Source organism: Procambarus clarkii, chromosome 55 (assembly GCF_040958095.1).
Source record: "Procambarus clarkii isolate CNS0578487 chromosome 55, FALCON_Pclarkii_2.0, whole genome shotgun sequence".
NCBI lineage: Eukaryota > Metazoa > Arthropoda > Malacostraca > Decapoda > Cambaridae > Procambarus > Procambarus clarkii.
The window spans coordinates 18,868,309-18,888,805 of NC_091204.1; the positions used below are offsets into that span (position 1 = coordinate 18,868,309).

A 20,497-nucleotide genomic window follows, 5' to 3' on the forward strand; every position below is an offset into this window, starting at 1 on the left:
AGAATCTCCTCAAAATTGTATAAAAACTTCATCCTTTGAAAAGCATTAAAAAATGGCTAAATCAAGCTTTATATCAATTATGGATGGCATGATGCTCCCGGTTAGTGGTAAAGCCTTGGTGTGTGTGTGTATATATATATATATATATATATATATATATATATATATATATATATATATATGCAATTGACGATCACAAAATTGCATATATATATATATATGCAATTATATATATATATATATATATAATATATTGCATATATATATATATATATATTATATATATATTATATATATATTATATATATATATATAATATATATATATAATTATATATATATATATACATACATATATAATGACGAAAAATACTCGTTAAAAAACCCACATTGAAGCTCACGGAACATATAAATAACGATTATACAGTACACCACTGGTGGAAACGCAAAATCTAAAGGTCAAGATGATGACGGTCTGGAGGATGACGCCATGCACGAGCGCCTCTTGGTACAGAGACTGGTACCAGGATGTCGTCGTACCTTTCCCTCAGTAGGAGTGCCAATCCGCGTCTCGTTTTCCTCGTTGATACAAGATCGGGGGTTGTGATATACCTGTAATGAACAAGAAAACGCAGCGTTAGAAGCTGTCAGTGACAAATGTTCTACAATATGTATTAATTTTGTAGTTTTTGAATGTAGAAATACGTTTTGTATAAGTAAATGAGTGTAGACACACACACACACACTGAGTACAGAGGAAAATGTATACCCGGTTGATCCCTGGTTGATGGGGTTCTGGGAGTTCTTTTACTGCCCAAGCCCGGGTCCTGGACGGTAAAGCGACGGTCTCGCTTGACGCAGGTCGACGTTCAATCCCCGACCGTCCAAGTGGTTGGGCAGCCCCCCCCCCCCGTCCCATCCCAAATCCTTATCCTGACCCCTTCCAAGTGCTATATAGTCGTAATGGCTTGGCGCTTTCCCCTGGTAGTTCCCTCTTCCCCAAGCCCGCCCCGAGGCCAGGCTTGACTTGTGAGAGTTTGGTCCAATGTATGTATATACACCGCTTAGAAAATATACACCTGTGTTAGGTAATAAAATATATATACCCGTGTTAGGCAATACTAAATTCACCTTTGGTATGAAATAATATATCCGCCTGTGGTAGGTAATAAAGAAACCAGAAATTTTAAATAGCCCACAATAAGTAGAACACAAGCCACTAAAGGCTAAAAGATCACTACAACCACAACTCTGCTATCCTTAAAGAGTTATCCTCCGCTATCGTAAAGAGCTCCCTACAAGCACTAGAACCACAACTCTGCTATCGTAAAGAGCTCCCTACAAGCAGAACACAACCCACTAGAGAACACAGAGCCCGCTTGGAGCACACACACACAGGCGCCTGGCCACGACCAAGGACAACAACGTGTTAGACCAGAGTGAAGGCCCTGAAACGCCTTTGTTCCCGTCTCCAAGGACCATTATTCCCCAAACAATGTCTCACCTTCCCCTCCCTACCACCCCTTCAACCCCCACTCAAACCCCTCCCCAGTCTCCCCCTCCTCACACCCCATCCCGGAAACGTTATATTCACTATAATTGCGTCGTCGATGACTGATAATCTCGTCCTCCTCGATTATCATGTCAGCAATTATTACAAAAATAGGAAAACTCTCTCAATAGTTTAAAATGCTGTGGTCCGGACTCTGAACTTAATTGGAGATTCATATATATTTTGATTTAACATAACTGCTGGAATATTTTTTTGTTGCTGTGTTGAGATTATTAATTGTAAACAAGGAAATAATTCGTATATGCAATTTTGATTAGATAATTTAAATTATACTGTATGCCTTAACAATTTATATAAATGTCACATTTTATATTATATTTATAATTCGATTTATAACCAGTATATATAAATGTAGAGAGAGTAGGTGTGTAAACATGGTCCTCGTGTTATGATTGGTCCTGGTGAGGTCCCAGTCACACTATGCTGTGTGGTGCGGTCCCACTCACACTGTGCTGTGTGATGAGGTCCCAATCACACTATGTTGTGTGATGAGGTCCCACTCACACTATGCTGTGTGGTGAGGTCCCACTCACACTATGCTGTGTGATGAGGTCCCACTCACTGCTGTGTGGTGAGGTCCCACTCACACTATGCTGCGTGATGAGGTCCCACTCATACTATGCTGCGTGATGAGGTCCCACTCACACTATGCTGCGTGATGAGGTCCCACTCACACTATGCTGTGTGATGAGGTCCCACTCACACTGTGCTGTGTGATGAGGTCCCACTCACACTATGCTGTGTGATGAGGTCCCACTCACACTATGCTTTGTGATGAGGTCCCACTCACTGTGTTGTGTGATGAGGTCCCACTCACACTATGCTTTGTGATGAGGTCCCACTCACACTATGCTGTGTGATAAGGTCCCACTCACACTATGCTGTGTGGTGAGGTCCCACTCACACTATGCTGTGTGGTGAGGTCCCACTCACACTATGCTGTGTGGTGAGGTCCCACTCACACTATGCTGTGTGGTGAGGTCCCACTCACACTATGCTGTGTGGTGAGGTCCCACTCACACTATGCTGTGTGGTGAGGTCCCACTCACACTATGCTGTGTGGTGAGGTCCCACTCACACTATGCATGAGAAAGATGAAAATAAGAGTAAAAAGACAGGAAGTAGGACAGGAATCATTGATTTAAACAACCGGCGACTAAAAAGGCGGGATCCAAGAGCCAACGCTCGATCCTGCAGGCACAAATAGGTTAGTACACACACACACACACACACACACACACACACACACACAAGGCCAAGACCGTCAGTAGCTTTAAAGCGTTATATGACAGAGTGCTGGGAAGACGGGACACCACGAGCGTAGCTCTCATCCTGTAACTACACTTAGGTAATTACACACGCACACGCACGCACACACACACACACACACACACACACACACACACACACACACACACACACACACACACACACACACACACACACACACACACACACGTGAACACACACGTGAACACGTACACATACAAATACTAGACTTAAGGAATCTACATTCGTTTTCATACAAATTAAATGCAGGAAAACGATGGAAATAAACTTGATGCAGCTCCGACTCTCACTGAACTTCTTAACTTTATGGTCACTGAAAGCGGAAAATGATGCATTGCCGCTCAAGACCTCATTTCTAGAAGATTGGCTCCGAAGTAGTAGTAGTAATTAACAAGATAAAGAGTTAAGCAGTCTTGATTATATTACACTTGGAAGGGATATAAGAACGAAGAGAAGGACCGGTGCCCCCAAACACTTGGGCCATCGGGAATCGAACGCCGACTTTGCAAGAAGGGGATTGAAGATTTTGTTTATAAATAAAACCTTTTTTCTAGCCTGATAAGGTGAGGTTCATGTAACAATTTCGCAGCATATAATGTTATGTACTGTTCACTGTTATATTTGAGTGGTGCCAGGTTATCCTGTTGAACTGGTTGGCAGGGATTAATATCCTGTTGAACTGGTTGGCAGGGATTAATATCCTGTTGAACTGGTTGGCAGGAGGGGTCGGAGGTTCATATCAATTGCCAAGTAATTGGTTCATCCCTATTTCACCCAATCCTTATGCTCCAGGCTCCGTGTCCTCATATCCCAACGCCGTGTCGTCATATCCCAGCATGGTGTTGCCATGTCCTAGCTCCTTATCCTCATATCCCAGCTTCTTGCCCCTCACATCGAAGATCCTTATCGTCATATGCTAACTACTTGCGCTGATATCCCAGCTCCTAATCCTCATTTCCCAGCTCCTTCACCTCATATCCCAGTTTCTTGTTCTAATTTCCTAGTTCCTTGCCCTTCATATCCCAGCTCCTTGTTCTCATACCTGAGCTCATTTTCCTCACATCCCAGCACAATGTCCTCATATCCCAGCTTCTTGTCCTCATATTCCAGCTTCTTGTCCTCATATCCTAGCTTCTTGTCCTCATATCTCAAGTTCTTGTCTTAAAATAACTTTTAAGTGATGTTTAGTGTTACTGAATCAGCGTTTTCTCCTCCTGACCTTCTTGTATGTAACAACATTTGTAATGTAACCTGGAGCCCAGAGACTTGAGTGTGTGTGGCGGGATAAACATCAGTCCAATGACCCGGGATATCGTGACACTGTCCCCATCCCGGCGAGCTGGGATATCGTGTCACTATCGCCATCCCGGCGAGCTGGGATATCGGGTCGCTATCGTCCAGCTATGAGACGCACCACAATTGTCCGGCCTACCGGGAGGTTAACATCACCATCTCGCTATCAGCTTACACACCGCCAGCCGTAACAGTCAGCTTGACGCGTCAACACCATTACAGTGACTGCCCAATAGTCACTGTTCCATAAAGTAGTGACGATGGGAGAGGGAGAAAGGAGAGCAGGGCGTATCTGCGTCATAAGGGAACGACAACTACACGCCAACGACAACTAATCGGAACGAGAAAACATTTCTGACTGAAAATAGTTCCAACATTACCGTCGAAAATTGTAATTGGAACGTAAATAAGGAGCCTTTCAAGATAATAAGTTAGAGTAATACTGGAATATTTGCTGGGGGAGCCGGTCGGCCGAGCGGACAGCACGCTGGACTTGTGATCCTGTGGTCCTGGGTTCGATCCCAGGCGCCGGCGAGAAACAATGGGCAGAGTTTCACCCTAAGCCCCTGTTACCTAGCAGTAAAATAGGTACCTGGGTGTTAGTCAACTGTCACGGGCTGCTTCCTGGGGGTGGAGGCCTGGTCGAGGACCGGGCCGCGGGGACACTAAAGCCCCGAAATCATCTCAAGACAACCTCAAGAATACGCAGCAACGGCCAGGAACCCGCACCTTTTCAAGCATTAAACTGAAATTTATCAAGAGTTGATATTTGTAATATAATTGATGCCAAATCTCGGAGGGTTATCCTACGAGGACAGCTTAAGGGAACTAAATAACACAAAACTCAAACGAAAAAAAGAAACAGAGGAGATATGATCGCAACATACAAGGTACTGAGGGAGAACTGATAAAGTTGGGAATGACAGCCGCTTTAAACTTAGAGCAAGTAGGATAATAAGACACAAGTGGAAGCTGGAAACTCAGATGAATTGCAGAAAGATACAGAAATGGCCGTACCCCTGTATGTGTGAACAACATGGGAAGTGTTGTGAAATACGCAGTTTTCTAATGGCTGTACGAGGAACTCACTTAAGACCTTATTTCCTCGTAGTCGCTGTTTGGAAAGCGCTCTAAAGAGAGCACCACCCTAGCTATTACCACTACCATCACCCTAGCTACTACAACCACCATCACCTCTAGCTATTACCACCATCATCACCCGAGCTCTTACCACCACCATCACCACAACAACAACAACCACCACCACAACCACCACCACCACCACCACCGTCATAACAACACGTTGTTTGTCGTCTTCTGATAATTCCTGAGGACAAGTCATCGATTTTGTGGTAACTGTTGTCGTCCCTTTGTGGCCTGAGGGGGAGGGGAGGGCCTGGGGTAACATTAGGGGAGGGCCTGGGGTAACATGAGGGGAGGGCCTGGGGTAACATTAGGGGAGGGCCTGGGGTAACATGAGGGGAGGGCCTGGGGTAACATTAGGGGAAGGGAGGCCCTCCCCTCCCCTCGTAACTTTTATCAATCATTTGTTATGTGACTTCCTAGTTAGTTATACTGAACATGGATTTACAAGCATTTTATAGCGTGTGTTGATCGCACGATAGACCCACCGGGCTGTGGGTCTATCGTTAATAGATAGTGATGGTGGATAGATAAGATGGTGGATGTGTGGGCCTGCGGGCCGCTCCAAGCAACAGCCTGTTAAAGCTCTCACAAGTCAAACCAGGCCGGGCTATTTTGAGATCTTGACATGATTTCGGGGCTTTAGTATCCCCGCGGCCCGGTCCTCGACCAAGCCTCCACCCCCAGGAAGCAGCCCGTGACAGCTGACCAACTCCCAGGTACCTATTTACTGCTAGGCAACAGGATCATCAGGATGAAAGAAACTCTGCCCATTGTTTCTCTCCGGCGCCCGGGATGGAACCCGGGACCACAGGATCACGCGTCCAGTGTTCTGTCCGCTCAGCCACCAGCTCCCCTGGGGCTAGGGGAGTAGAAGAACTCCCAGAATCCCATGTAACATCAGGTGTCAAGCAGTTCAGGCTCCCTAATTTTCGCTTCCTGACTCCAAGGATTCGTAGTCATCAGCAACCGGCGGAAGATGGCGAGCCGGTTAGCGCTACACGGGCCGGATGGCCTCTCCGATTTCAATTAAGATCAGGATGTGATTGAAGCTAACACTGTCTAAGAGGAGGGTATTAGGCGTGGGGCAGGAGTTGTCTCTACCGGTCAGTGCTAGTGAAGGTTTTCTCTCTTAAGCTCATTAATAATCTTGGGGATGGCCAGTAATTAGCCCAGGCTTTAGTGGGAGCTCAATAATAGACCCCCAATAGGTTTATTCCTGTTTCCCTGTCAGAGGGAAGCCGAAAACCATTTTTTAGTATATACGTCTCAATGACAATGGCTTTCACTGTCATCGCTCACCTTTTAACAAGCTCATTAACTGTTTAATAATTGTAAACAAAGCCGGCAAAGATCGAGAAAAGATGTACAGGTTCGTAAGTGCTTGCGTAACTGCTTCGTGAATCTGGCCCCAGGTTCGTAAGTGCTTGCGTAACTGCTTCGTGAATCTGGCCCCTGGCGAGATGACCAGGTGTCTGTTGTTGTGGTCCAGGAGCTAAAGACCTCATAACTCAACAACTGTATTTAGAATCGTAAGTCAAGGCGAATTAATTCTTTCATAAATACATTAGTTCGTGCTTTTAAATCCCTAATGGAGTCAGAAAAGTTAAGACTTTTCTCTAACGAAGCCGCTAATTACACACGCTCCTCTCCGAGCACTTAACTGGCGAGGGGGTACTTAGAACTTTGACTTAGATTATAGTCCATTGGCTGTCATTAATGACACGGGACCAGGGGCCAGATTCACGAAAGCAGTTAAGCAAGTACTTACGAACCTGTACATCTTTTCTCAATCTTTGGCGGCTTTGTTTACAATTATTAAACAGTTAATGACGTCCGAAGCACCAGGAGGCTGTTTATAACAATAACAGCAGTTGAATGGGAAGTTTTCATGCTTGCAAACTGTTTAATAAACGTAACCAAAGCCGTCAAAGATTGAGGAAAGACGTACACGTTCGTAAATGCTTGCGTAAGTGCTTTCGTGAATCTGGCCCCAGTAACTTACCTCTCAATATATGATGTATATCATGTATGAGATAAACACATGTGCATGAAATATACGAGAACATAGATGTTAAACACATCTGCGACACATGAAAACACAGATGTTAGATACACATCTGCGACACATATACGAAAACACGGCTGTTAGATACACATCTGCGACATATATACAAAAACACAGCTGTTAGAGACACATCTGCGACACATACGAAAACACAGCTGTTAGATACACATCTGCGACACATAAAAACACAGCTGTTACAGACACATCTGCGACACATGAAAACACAGCTGTTAGATACACATCTGCGACACATAAAAACACAGCTGTTAGAGACACATCTGCGACACATGAAAACACAGCTGTTAGATACACATCTGCGACACATATACGAGAACATATAAACACAAGCAGGAACAAAATGCTTCCACTGAGTCAGAAAGAACAGCCTTGTAAAGGGGCGGACAAAATGTCGACAAAGGAGAAACTTAGGCAAGAGAAGGGGCCCAGCGCTGCGGGCCCTGGACAAGGCGAGAATGTGCCAAATTGGGGTAATAGGGGAAGGGGAGAGGGGAGAAAAAGGGGATAAGGGGAGCGGAGAGGGGAAGGTGTGGAGGGGAGAAGGGAATCAATAGATGCAGAATGGGTACGTAGAATAATGACCGTTGTCCCCCTTATTGCTGGAGGGGAAAGATGGGGGTGTGAGTGATGAATGGGTCCAGAGAATGGGAGGGAGGGAGAGAGAGAGAGAGAGAGAGAGAGAGAGAGAGAGAGAGAGAGAGAGAGAGAGAGAGAGAGAGAGAGAGAGAGAGAGAGAGAGAGAGACTGACTAGTGACTGCCCTCTCTAGTGTTGGGCAAATAAAATATATTTTACTGTATTTCATGATTTTTTAATCAAACTAGGAAAATTATACAGTAACAAATTATCAACGCTATTACCAAATAGCAAGAAATGTACCAAATTTGGTACAAAAAAGTACCATTTTGGCTGCCCTACCACCAGGTACTACTCAGGAATATCCCACTCATCTCTACACTACCAAAATGTCAATTATTATTGCTATGAATTTACAATTCCAAAATGTAACTTATTATTGCTGTTAATTTACAATTTACCGTAGTATATGGCTCAATCTCTCTCTTCAGACTTTGCTTAACTAATTTCTAGTGACTTATCAGTCCTTTCCTAACTCACAACTTTAAATAAAACTAACAAATTTCATTAAAGTAAAGAACAGTTTGTCATATGAAGTTCGCTACAATACTGCAGTACATTCCTGTCAGGAAATTCCTCGCCGTGACAGCAATAACTACCACTCCGACCAGCACAACTAACTGTTCAACTGTAGTGTACTATGTTCCTGGCTGTTCAACTGTCAAGTACTGTGTACCTGGCTGTTCAACTGTCAAGTACTATGTTTCTGGTTGTTCAACTGTCAAGTACTATGTTTCTGGTTGTTCAACTGTCAAGTACTATGTTCCTGGTGTTCAACTGTCATGTACTATGTTCCTGGCTGTTCAACTGTCAAGTACTATGTTCCTGGTTGTTCAACTGTCAAGTACTATGTTCCTGATTGTTCAACTGTCTTGTACTATGTTCCTGGCTGTTCAACTGTCAAGTACTATGTTCCTGGTTGTTCAACTGTCATGTACTAGGTACCTGGCTGTTCAATTTTCCACCCACCGATGAACCAATTCAATAATAATGTATAGTGGTAGTGGTGGTGATGAGGATAGTGGTAGTGATGATGACAGTGGTGGCAGAGGTGGTAGCCATGAAGGTGGTGGTGTTGACCAGTCACACTGGTAGTCCAAAGACAGGATAATGAGGGAGTACAAAGGCAGCCAATTAGCAGGGAGCCATGGTGGCCATCCCAGGTAATTAAAGACTCACACCGGACAACACAATACAAGCCCAGGATTTATAAAGAATATTTGGTCAGCCGATTTCGAAACAACATATTTCCTCTTACTTCCGGTAAACTATTATATATATTTTTTTTTATTTTTTTAAGGACAAAACAAATATAAAATCCCATTGTTTAACTGAATGCTTTAAGCTGTTTTAGTGAATAAATTGTTGTATGATATTTTTAGTGAATAAATAGTGAATAAATTGTTGTATGACATCGTCTTATTCATTAATAAGACGATGTTTTTCTTGAATTAACAACAGTTTCAGTGGTAATTAGAAACAGGAGGCACGTGTGTGTCACATGTGTGTCACAGAAGAGTTATAAATACGTCAGTTGAAGAGTTATATGTACTTGGATTAAATGAAGTTGTCGATTCAAATATGACACAAAGTTTTAAATGAAAATTGGATAGATGAGTGACAAAGAGGTTGTGCATTCAACTGCTGGAGGTTGATTGAGCAGTTGCTCGATCTTGCAAGCACAGCTAGCTTAATTCACTAAGCCTAAGGTGTATTTGGTGTTGGGACACTGAAACACGGGTGGTGTGGTGTTGGAACACTGTGTCACGGATGATGTGGTGTTGGAACACTGTATCACGGGTGATGTGGTGCTGGAACGTTGGAAAAATAGGCAGAAAGATCTCACAAAACTGTTAATATATAAGAAACATCAGTAAATAGAATTACTGTTCACATGCCGTTATTGGAACGTGTTCCTCCTACCCTCTGCTGAATATCCTGCCCTGAACCTCCCTTAACCTCTCCCTGCCTGGCCCCTCGTGACTCGCTGAACATGACAATGCTAGCTGGCCAAGCCCCAGCGCCTCGCCCCTCTCACTTCATTAGTAAACACGAATATAATCTTACTGAAAGTTTCACATGTCATCTTCACATTCCTCTCTCTCTCTCTCTCTCTCTCTCTCTCTCTCTCTCTCTCTCTCTCTCTCTCTCTCTCTCTCTCTCTCTCTCTCTCTCTCTCTCTCTCTCTCTCTCTCTCTCTCTCTCTCTCACCCTCTTTCTCTCTCAAAAGCATCCTACATCAGCCTATCTGAGACCTAATCTTATAAAATATGTTGGATAATGAATGAGAGCAAATTTGTAACAACAAGCGGCCTTTAACGAATGATTTCGCGATTATAGATTGAAACAATTCTCAAGCAATAAATGTGAACCTAATTGTGTCATAAGCAAGTGATCTGTCTCACTTCTTAAAGCATAGAACTACATTTGCAACACTTCACGATTCCCAAATCGTGTAGGGAAGATTGTCATGGAAAGGATGAGATGTCCAGGGTGTTGTGATGAGGCATCAATCCCTGGACAAGAAGAATGATGAATTGTCCAGGGAATGTGTCCAGAGGCTAGTGAATAGGCGGCATGTCCAAGGACCAAGTAAGGTGTGCAGTGAAGTTTGGTGATGTCCATGGGCAGGATGAAGTGTCCAGAGAATGCAGGATATGTCCAAAGGTAAACATTTCCACTGGGTGGGTAATATCCTCAGGGAAAGGGGTGAGATCTCTAGGGGAAATGTGGAAAATGATCAAATCATTCGTAATATTTTCCTGATTTCACCTGAGGGGCCATTAACCCTAGTGGCCTCGATGAGGACAGGAAGCTGGCGGCTTGTCGAAGGCCCAGGGAATGCTTTTTAGCGTCTCTGTGATGGGTGAGATGTTCACCGGAAGGTCAGGTAACGGAAGGGGGTTGTCATGGTTTGATTAATTGCAGATGCTTTGAGGAAGGATTGCAGAGTTATGTATGGGTTGCAAAATTGGTCGACTCTGTGGGAGGTTGCTAGAGCTCTGGGGTCTGATGAACGTGCCCTGGGGCCTGATGAACGTGCTCTGGGGTCTGATGAACGTGCTCTGGGGTCTGATGAACGTGCCCTGGGGCCTGATGAACGTGCTCTGGGGTCTGATGAACGTGCCCTGGGGCCTGATGAACGTGCCCTGGGGTCTGATGAACGTGTCCTGGGGAACGCCAGAGTCCCTGGACAGGAGACAGAGACCTGTCAATACGGGTTAATTTTGATACTGCGCCTGAATTACATAATTAAATTAGTTTACATGCGCTGATACCGACCCGTGAACGGGCTGATGTTAGTGTGAGGTGGTGCTGGTGGTGGAGGACTGGTTAGTGATGCTGGTGGTGGGGGACTGGTTGGTGGTGCTGGTGGTGGAGGACTGGTTAGTGATGCTGGTGGTGGGGGACTGGTTAGTGATGCTGGTGGTGGGAGACTGGTTGGTGGTGCTGGTGGTGGAGGACTGGTTGGTGGTGCTGGTGGTGGAGGACTGGTTAGTGATGCTGGTGGTGGGGGACTGGTTAGTGATGCTGGTGGTGGGGGACTGGTTGGTGGTGCTGGTGGTGGAGGACTGGTTAGTGATGCTGGTGGTGGGGGACTGGTTAGTGATGCTGGTGGTGGGGGACTGGTTGGTGGTGCTGGTGGTGGAGGACTGGTTGGTGGTGCTGGTGGTGGAGGACTGGTTAGTGATGCTGGTGGTGGGGGACTGGTTAGTGATGCTGGTGGTGGGGGACTGGTTAGTGATGCTGGTGGTGGGGGACTGGTTAGTGATGCTGGTGGTGGGGGACTGGTTAGTGATGCTGGTGGTGGGGGACTGGTTGGTGGTGCTGGTGGTGGAGGACTGGTTAGTGATGCTGGTGGTGGGGGACTGGTTAGTGATGCTGGTGGTGGGGGACTGGTTAGTGATGCTGGTGGTGGGGGACTGGTTGGTGGTGCTGGTGGTGGAGGACTGGTTAGTGATGCTGGTGGTGGGGGACTGGTTAGTGATGCTGGTGGTGGGGGACTGGTTAGTGATGCTGGTGGTGGGGGACTGGTTAGTGATGCTGGTGGTGGGGGACTGGTTGGTGGTGCTGGTGGTGGGGGACTGGTTGGTGGTGCTGGTGGTGGGGGACTGGTTGGTGGTGCTGGTGGTGGGGGACTGGTTGGTGGTGCTGGTGGTGGGGGACTGGTTGGTGGTGGTGGGTGGTGGTCGTTGGAGAGTTGGTGGAGAAGGTGAGGGGAGTGCGTGTAGGTGGGGGGAGTGGGTTTTGTTGGGAAGGGCGGAGGTGGGTAGTGGTGGTTGGGGAGGCTGGGGAATGGATGGTTGAAGGCAGTGGGGAAGTGGGTAGTGGTGGTGTCTTTAGTGGGAGTAAACGTTGTCAAGGGGCATGAGAGTGAACGCTGTCAAGAGGGCCAGAGAGTGAACGCTGTCAAGAGGGCCAGAGAGTGCAGGCAGACAGCAGTAACTAACACTTGCCGTCACCAGAACAAGTGTATGAGCGTAGAGTGAGTCAAGCCAAGTGAGAGGAAGTTGTTGCAACTGTTGGCAGTAATGTGGCAGTGAAAACCTGTGTGAGAGGAGCCGGGAAAGAGAGAGAGAGAGAGAGAGAGAGAGAGAGAGAGAGAGAGAGAGAGAGAGAGAGAAGAGAGTGAGAGAGAGAGAGGGTTGGTGCCGGGAGGGAGATGACACGAGCAGTGAAGCTCAATGGACAGACGGGAAGTGGAGATATTGGTGGATATTGAAGATATTGAAGGAAGGGTAGAAGTAGGGAGCAAGAGAGAAGGTCAAGAGGCACGACGGAGAGGAGTAAGTGGGTACAGGAGAGATGGGAAAGGCAAGAGAGAGGGGCAAATGGGTACCACTGGGATGGGGGAGGCTTCCCCTCTCAGCTTGCAACTCAAGCTGGAATCCTTCCAATATAACGATCGATTTTATAACGCCTATTACTTGATTGGAGTTGTTAAGATGGCTCCAGGGGTCAGGTCTGTGAGGGACGAGCAGCTTAACGAGACGAGGGGAGCTGAGGACCTCATCCGAGCGAGGGGAGGAGCTTAGCCAGGTGAGGGGAAAGTCCTAAGACTGAGGGAGAAGAGATTAGCGAGGTGAAGTCCTCATTGGGGTAAGACGAGGTGCTTAGTGCAGGGCAGGACGAGGGAGGAAGGTAAAAGGGGAAATTATTTCGAGATTATCAGTAAAGAAAGGGGAGAGAATGAGCTTAGGGAAAGTGGCCGGGAGAATGTAAGTAGATTATATACAAGAGCCAGCGAGGGAGAGCAGCCAGGGCTCTTCCCCTCTCTCCATCTTGCTCTCCCTCATACACTCCACCCAACACCTGTAGCTGAGGCTAGGAGAGTGTAGCTGAGGCTAGGGGAGTGTAGCTGAGGCTAGGAGAGTGTAGCTGAGGCTAGGAGAGTGAAGCTGAGGCAGGGAGAGTGTGGCTGAGGTTGGGAGAGTGTAGCTGAGGCTAGGGGAGTGTAGCTGAGGCTAGGGGAGTGTAGCTGAGGCTAAGAGAGTGTAACTGAGGCTGAGAGAGTGTAGCTGAGAGCATAAGTCACTGAGCTAGGGAGAGTAGTTGCATAATAATAATAGAAATTTTCTCACCAAATGAATGCAAATTGAAGTTGAATAAAACATTAATAACATATACGAAGCGTGAGGAAGTATCAAGAAAGGAGAAAATTAAAGTAATAAAATGATACATAACACATGACACATAACACATGACACATAACACATGACACTAACTTTACACATGAATCACTATATAACTGAACGCAACAAAAATAAAAAAATAAATCGTTGAATTCACAGATACCTATCAAAGTTGCTCAAGAAATTTGTAAGTGCTTCCTTTATAGTGATACGCTGCCAGAAATAATGTCCAACCACTTGGGCTGGACGGTAATGCGACGGTCTTGCTTCATGCAAGTCGGCGTTCAATCCCCGACCGTCCAAGTGGTTGGACACCATTCCTTCCTCCCTCTCCCCCCCCCCGACCCACCCCCAAAATACCAGAAATACTAGCCACCAGGTGTCCGAAGTTCGCTTACTATAGATACCGCAAGCACTCATTGCTGTAAAGTTGTTATAATCATAATTAAGTTGCCGCCAAGTTGGGTAAGTGTGAGGAGAGAGGTTGACAACTGTACTCAACTAGTTGTGCTGGCGGGGGTTGAGCTCTGGCTCTTTGGTCCCTGCTATGTGTAACTGACCAGAGGCAACAGTTGTTAACCGCTTTGTTGTGGAATCTCTTCCTAGAGATTTTACCGTGACAATATATTATATATTGTTATTATATATATATATTATATATATATATATATATATATATATATATATATATATATATATATATATATATATATATATATATATATATATAATATTGTTACGGTAAAATATCTAGGAAGAGATTCTGCCTGCTCCATCATCACCTATTCAACCCATATCACGTCTATATATCAAGTACTGCAGCCACACGAAGAAGAACAACAACAACAACAACAACAAGTACTTCCAGACGTCTAGACAGTACCTCCAGTCTCCCCCCATACACCACGGCCCGTCACCCCACCTCGCACCTGGGTCGCTGGCAGCTCACGCCATCCGAAACAAGCAGTTTATGAGCCGGTTCATAGTTACCGAAGTCACCAGCGCCATCTGCACGGTCGTCGTCGTATAATAATAGGGGCTAAGGGCCCACTAAGATTCAGATTACTCCTGAGTGCTCTACTGAATAGACCTGTTGACATATCTTGTTATGGTAACAGAGTTATTCAGTCCGACTCACAGAAAAAATTGGTTTGTTCTCTCATGTAAATTAATATTATTATACATACAAGTTCTATGTATAGTTAGGCGTAGGTGCTTAGGTTCCGGGCAGTGTGAGGCCGTGGCTAGTGTGAAGCCGCGGACAGTGTGAGGCCGCGGACAGTGTGAGGCCGCGGACAGTGTGAGGCCGCGGACAGTATGAGGCGGCGGACAGTGTGAGTCCGTGGACAGTGTGAGGCCGTTGACAGTGTGAAGCGGCATGCAGTGTGACGCCGTCGACAGGTAGCAACATATTGCACACACTATCGGAATTCCAGTTTTTGCACGAATAACTTTCTTTTTGGTGTACGAGCATGCAGCCTCAAAAGTAATAAATATTTAACACAAAATGGAACAGCAAAAATATATATTAAAATGAACCGAAAACCCATCGTATTAAAACAAAAAAGTGTATGTAATATATAATGAATAATAAAACTTCTTTTAATAAATCTGTACACTCGTTTTTTTTTATGTTTCCACATTGTACCGTTATTTAAGGAAATGTGAAGACGAGATTGTCATTCACAGGAGCTGAGACGGACTCTTGTTAAATATGAGACACATGAAGCAAAATGTTCAATGGGGAATATGTATATATACTAGCATGACATGTTCAGGGAAAGAGAGATATGATTGCTACGTATAAGATCCTAAAGGGCATTGGAAAAGTAGATAAGAACGAACTCCTCACCAGGTGAATATACAGAACGAAATATTATTTCAGTCTGGCTTGATGAACAGGAATACAATAGCCATATGATTCACCACACTCCTGTTCAGTAGCAGGTGATAATACAGCAATATGAACATTCACTCCTGTTGATTGGCTAGCGATACAAGAGCCGTGTGGCCACCTAACTCCTGTTGAGTGGGGTGCGATGCTACGGGAATGTGGCCAGCTCGCTCTCACTAACTTGTGTCACCGCGCGTGCCTGAGCGATGACAACGGCCACCTATTGAAATTCTCCTCCTTATTCGACATATCTCTAAACTTGTGCTTCTCTCAATATATTGCTTCCTCTGCATAAACGGGACGAGAAGGGAGCGTTGTAACTCTGATGGAGGCGAACCGCACTCTCCTCAAGGAACCGTCCACCGCTATGCACCTCGGGAGTTCCTTTTAGGAGGTTGTGCTGCATTTTACCGAAGTTGTGTAATATAGTTTGTCAGGACCTGGTGGCCGCTATTCATATTGCGGACGCCGCTCCCTCCCAGAGAGCGCTTCGAGGCCTCGCCAGCGAAGCCAACTGCCGTAAACTGTTACTCGGGTGATGCTGAGCAGGGAATGGCAGAGGACATCTTAAAATTGGGTTTGTTTGGTATTGCTAACTTGTTCGGGCGAGTGTGCTCAGATCAGGGCGGGGCTTATCTTGAGATGATTTCGGGGCTTTAGTGTCCCCTCGGCCCGGTCCTCGACCAGGCCTCCACCTCCAGGAAGCAGCCCGTGACAGCTGACTAACACCCAGGTACCTATTTTACTGCTAGGTAACAGGGGCATAGGATGAAAGAAACTCTACCCATTGTTTCTCGCCGGCCCCCGGGATCGAACCCGGGACCACAGGATCACAAGACCAGCGTGCTGTCCGCTCGGCCGACCGGCTCCCTGGGGCTCTTTAGGATGACGAGAGCTCAGAAGGAGGGCCGGAAGCTGTAGGCTCCTACAAACCATAGAGTTTCTTAACATTAATCCTCCCGAATTCCTATCATCTGCTCTATTCTTACAAAACTCCTTCCCTAATTGTATTGGGTAACTGAAAAATATTTTATCTCTTGTGTCAATTACATTATAATGTAATTATAATTACATTATAAAATTATAAAAATTAATTATTAATAATTAAATAATTATTAATTATAAAATCTGTTTATTTGAAAGAGGGTTATATGGTAATTTCAAAACTATTTTGCTATCAGGATTCCTAAAACGTCGTTCAGTTTGAATGTAAAGGACTGTGTTTTTTTATTGTGGTTCATTGACGTTACGAGGGATAGCATCCAGAGGAACAGTTCTATTAATAACAACTCCAGTTCTCAGAATATCAGGATGAAAGAAAGAGCACTTGATCATAATATCATGGAAGACATTACCGCAGGTACATCGGCAGTGGGGAATAGTGGGGACCTGGTCAGGAGGTCATGAAGGATGAGAGGATTGAACCCAGGCTCGCAGCCACGGCTCCTGTACCAGGTAAATCTACTACGGGCTCACCATAGCCCGTGCTACTTACTCCGCTCCTGTGCCAGGTAAGTCCACTACGGGCTCACCATTGTATAATGAATAACACTGACGCGATGTATCAATGAGAACATCAGTAAGAGCCATAAAGCGGATTCGAACCCGCTCCCTTGGTACTCCCAAATTGAAGAGGTAAATGCATTAGTGCACAAGCAACAAGGAGGGAAAAGTCACGGGTTAAGACGACATCAAGACAGAAATAATCTTGCAGGTGACAGGTGAGCCCTTGCAACTACGGCTGGTGCATTCAGAGCAATGAACATGCGATTGTCAATTAACATGGAGAGTAGTGGAAGGGGAACCCCACCACCCACGCTACTGTGCGGCCCCAGCGAAGGGGAGCCGTATATCATCTAGCAATCTAGGCGGAGTGCGTTTACGACCCATATATTATATTAGTAACCACCTGCAGGGGGGGGGGGAGGGTGGTAGGATGCTCTCATCTCTCATGTCTCCCGTTTAGCCCAGTTGGATTGATTGATTAATAAAGATTAAGCCACCCATGACGTGGCACGGGCATGAATAACCCGTAATCTAGTTGGAATAAACACGTTTTGTTTCATAATGACACCTAGCATAGTCGCGATAACCATATGTATGCTGTATTTTGAACCATCAACGAGAAGTTCTGTGCCCATTAATCCTGTTGAATCCTCCCCCCCCCCCCCGCATGCTTTTAGCGCTCATGGGGATTTATATGAAATATTGTCTGCTTTTTCTGAGCGAGGTTACAGGCCAGATGCTTGGGGGTAGTCTCACCCAATTTTGCAGGGTGAATGGTCTGGTGTATGGGATGGATATAGGCTAGTTGGGGTTTGGCCAAATAGGGACTTCCCCCACCCCAGGCTGAATGAGTCCCTCGATTTCTTGATATATAAACGTTAAAATCTGTTCGAGGTTGGAGGCCAGACAGGGAATAGTGGGGAAAGAATGGAGAAGAAATAGGGAGAAAAGAGGGGAGAGTGGGTAGGGTATGGAGAGGCGGAGTGAGGGGAAGGGAGAAAGGAAAACAATTGGGGATATGGGAGAGAAGAGGGAGAGGGGAAAACGTTTGAGGGGGGCTGGGGAAGGGAGGAGAAAGAAAGAAGGAAATGGAAGGTGGGGAGATAGAAGAGGGGGAATTGGGAGACTGAGAGATAAAAGAGGAGGAAATGGGAGGTGGGAGTGAGAGACAGACAATTCCAGGCACCGCTTGGTACCTCTTCTTGTATCCTACAAAGTCAATACCAACGAAGTGCCTCTTCCAAGTGTACCGTCGGCGTCCGCATCCCCGAGTCGGTCCATCCCAGTCCACCTATCCCTCTGAAGACCCTATTACCTAGTCACCCGTTGTCTTGCCTCTTACTCTTGGTCTCTCTCGCAGGCAGTGTCTCCCCCGCCCTCGTCTCAAGGACCCGCAGCTGCTGCAACTGGCCTCTTGAGACGCGTTAGAACATCCCAGCCAACCTGAAAGCTCTTTTGTTTCCCCGCGATTGAGCCGATTTCTATGTTCTTTCTGCCTTTATGTGTTATAAGGATATGAGACCATGGCAGGACAGGTTTACCGCACAGCCATAAACAGTGTGAGGTTGACTTAAACATTCCATCTTGGGGGACTTTTGGCGGTTTTGGAGAGGGTAGATTTCGGAATCTGTCGAGGGCAAAGGAGGTTAGTGCAGGCGATGAGTCACAGTAACGTGGCTGAAGTATGTTGACCATTCCACACACTAGAAAGTGAAGGGACGACGACGTTTCGGTCCGTCCTGGACCATTCTCAAGTCGATTGTGAGACAAAACACAATCAATGTACCCATAGTAGGAAAACAGCATGTAAAGGATTTGGGAATAATAATGTCTGACGACCTAACGTTTAAGGAGCATAACCAAGCAAATATTGCGACAGCCAGAAAAATGATAGGATGGATTACGAGAACTTTCAAATCCAGGGATCCCATCACAATGGTTGTACTCTTGAAGTCACTTGTGTTGTCCCGTCTTGAGTACTGCTCAGTACTCACTTCCCCCTTCAGAGCAGGAGAGATTGCTGAAATAGAGGGAATACAGAGAACATATACGGCACGCATAGATGCAATAAAGCACCTAAATTATTGGGATCGTCTCAAAGCCCTCCAAATGTACTCACTAGAAAGAAGACGAGAGAGATATCAAATAATATACACCTGGAAGATACTGGAGGGCCAAGTACCAAATCTACACAGTAAAATAACAACGTACTGGAGTGAACGACATGGAAGAAAATGTAGAATAGAACCAATGAAGAGCAGAGGTGCCATAGGCACAATCAGAGAACACTGTATAAACATCAGAGGTCCGCGGTTGTTCAACGTCCTCCCAGCAAGCATAAGAAATATTGCCGGAACAACCGTGGACATTTTCAAGAGGAAACTAGATTTATTCCTCCAAGGAGTGCCGGACCAACCGGGCTGTGGTGGGTATGTGGGCCTGCGGGCCGCTCCAAGCAACAGCCTGGTGGACCAAACTCTCACAAGTCGAGCCTGGCCTCGGGCCGGGCTTGGGGAGTAGAAGAACTCCCAGAACCCCATCAACCAGGTATCAACCAGGTAATCGACTTGAGAATGGTCCAGAACGGACCGATTGTCGTCGTTCCTTCATTTTCTAGTGTGTGGATTGGTCAACAAGGAGGTTAGTGATTAGAGAAGTTGTGTACTCAACTAGTTGTACTCATTTAGTGGTGCTTGCGTGGGTTGAGATTTGGCTCTTTGGTCCCGCCTCTCAACTGTCAATTAACTGGTGTACAGATTCCTGAGCCCAAGTGTTAAGGTCTCAATGTTGCTTCCTCTTGGAATTATTTACGTTATAATTTACCGTTGCTAATGACCAGTGATGATCATGCAGGGTTCGTGTCCCAGCTAGGGAAGGGGGGGGGGGATGTAGGTGTGTTTCTTGTTGAAGCTTTTGGGCTGTGGAGTTATTTTATAGTAACGTCAGCTGTAAGCACCACCACCACCACCCTGGACACTAGCAGCACCACCACCACCACCCTGGACACTAGCAGCACCACCACCACCACCCTGGACACTAGCAGCACCACCACCACCACCCTGGACACTAGCAGCACCACCACCACCACCCTGGACACTAGCAGCACCACCACCACCACCCTGGACACTAGCAGCACCACCACCACCACCCTGGACACTAGCAGCACCACCACCACCACCCTGGACACTAGCAGCACCACCACCACCACCCTGGACACTAGCAGCACCACCACCACCACCCTGGACACTAGCAGCACCACCACCACCACCCTGGACACTAGCAGCACCACCACCACCACCCTGGACACTAGCAGCACCACCACCACCACCACCAGCCAGGCCACCCAGGACACCATCACCACCACCAGCCAGGCCACCAGCACCACTACCACCCAGGCCGCCACCACCACCACCCTGGACACTACCACCACCACCCAGGCCACCCT

The 20,497-nt window shown here is 46.4% G+C and overlaps 1 protein-coding gene across 1 annotated transcript in view; it reads right to left on the bottom strand.

The window, feature by feature from the left end:
* LOC123755418 (lachesin) overlaps positions 1–20,497 on the bottom strand; it is a 294,911-nt gene that overhangs the window by 70,929 nt on the left and 203,485 nt on the right. The window lies entirely within an intron of this gene.